The following is a 2,042-nucleotide window of genomic DNA, read 5'->3' as shown; positions in this document are numbered from 1 at the left end:
TCCATTCAGAGAGCTGACATTGACTCATTAGTTCAAAGTAGAACACCTGCCAAGGTCTGACCTTGCTGATATTTTCATTGATCTGAGGTCAGAAGAAGCATAGAGGGAGACTGTCACACCAGAATTAATTCCAACCAACAGAAAGAAGTACATTCATTGCAATGGAAAAATTATCTTGAGAAAAAAATGGGTAATTCATTTCAGAGGAAAGGAGACAGCTTCGCTTGTGTACTTTTTGAGGCAGACTTCAAACACAAAGGAAAGAATCTGATTCTATGTTCTGGATCTTTCTTGGGAAAGATGGATTAAGAGAGTTTGAAAGCTCCAAAAATGTAATTATCTAGGCATAACTAATTATTCCAATGAAGTAGAAAAGTGACAAGAAAATGAAAAAATAAATAAGTGAGTCCCACAGGCTGTTCTCAGTAAATTAAGATCATAATAGATGTGAAAGACAGCAGGAAAATTAAGCACATAGCCAAGGGCAAATGAAAGATTCTGGCATGGACAAATCAAGAAGGTGAAATCCTCAAGACAGCTGAGGGATTATATCTTTTTTTTTTTTTGCTTTTTAATGGCTTTATTAACATTATGTTTTTCCATGCAAGTGGGTGAAATTACTGTTGACAGGAACAGAAGACTGTCTGCCAAAGCAATCTCCACTTAGAAGCTGGTAACACAGGACCCGCTTGACACATGGAAATTACAGAAGGTTCACAGCAAACAGGTCAGTAAAGGCAAATCAGGAAACACAAAGGGGGAAAACACGGTGGAAATCACAGTTTTAATCTCATGGAAAATGGCAGGAGTCAAGGCATAAGGCAAAATTCATCATGATGGGCATGGTGATTAGAGTTCCCCCTCGAGGACACGCTAATAATTCCTCAACTGCAGCTCCTGGATTTTCTCCTGATTTCTCTCCTCTCCGGGAATATTTCCATATCATCTCCATCCCAACATTGACCTGCCTAAGGGAGGCAGCCCATCAGAGGTCAGGGATCATTCAGGGAACCTGGCCCCTCAATCATTTCCTGCAGGCTGGTGGCCTTAGACTCCTCCCAAAGCACAGTCTTCCTCTCTATTCTGCATGGGTTGCTCCATTTCTTCATTTTCCTGGTGGATATCTGTCATGATGAGATTTTTTTCCAAGTTTTTTTTCGGGGCCTATGCTTGCTGTCTGCTCCTCCTGCCTATGCTCTTTTAAAATATATTTTTTATTGATTTCAGAGATGAAGGGAGAAAGAGATAGAAAAATAGAAACATCAATGATAAGAAAGAATCATTGATCAGCTGCCTCCTGCACGCCCCACACTGGGGATGGGTCCCACAACCCTGACTGGGAATCGAACTGCGACCTTCTGGTTCATAGGTCAACACTCAAACACTGAGCCACATCGGCAGGGCCTCCTCCTCCTATTTTTGTTGAAAGTGCTCACTCAGGAGATGCCAGCTCACCTGAGAGTTTATACTATTACATGCTAAGAAACAAACAAACAAGATAAGATAGACCCTACTTGAGATGGTTGTTTGAATGTTAATGGATAATGGAAAGAAATAAAAGCACCTCCTATATTTTTATTTTATTCAGCTGTTCTCTCAACTTGATAGACATTCAGACTTCAAAGAATAAAAATAATTTATCCAAACACTGCATGTTAAAACCATTAGGTTGAAGGATGTTGGGGAACAGAATATTTGCTCAGTGTTAGCAGGAGGTTGCTTACTAACTATTAAGGGCTAAATAACCTTTACATTGGAGAAATCCAGTGATCACACCTTAACAAAGGGCCAATCTTTACACTGGGGGACATCCTGGTATTATGTGTCTGTTATGATTCACTATATGTTAAAAATGTTTAACCTGAATATAAATAAGATTTTAAACCTAATTCCCAACTAACAGAAAATTCTAGGGTTAGAAGAACCAATTATATGTACTTCAAATGTAGAATAGTCTACCAAAAAAAATATCCTGATAGTTTCCCAAAATCAATGTTATAAAGGAATTTAAAAGTGAGAGGAAAATGTTTTAGAAAAAACAA

At 38.7% G+C, this 2,042-nt stretch overlaps 1 pseudogene; it reads right to left on the bottom strand.

The window, feature by feature from the left end:
- Nucleotides 1–736: 736 nt before the first annotated feature.
- On the bottom strand, nucleotides 737–1,201 carry LOC139004821 (protein BEX3-like; annotated as a pseudogene).
- Between the last annotated feature and the right edge of the window lie 841 nt (nucleotides 1,202–2,042).

This window comes from Myotis yumanensis, unplaced genomic scaffold (genome assembly GCF_028538775.1).
Source record: "Myotis yumanensis isolate MYYU_CA2020_CCGP unplaced genomic scaffold, mMyoYum1.0.hap1 SCAF_3, whole genome shotgun sequence".
NCBI classification, from domain to species: Eukaryota; Metazoa; Chordata; class Mammalia; order Chiroptera; family Vespertilionidae; genus Myotis; species Myotis yumanensis.
This window is presented reverse-complemented; position numbering and strand designations above follow the sequence as displayed.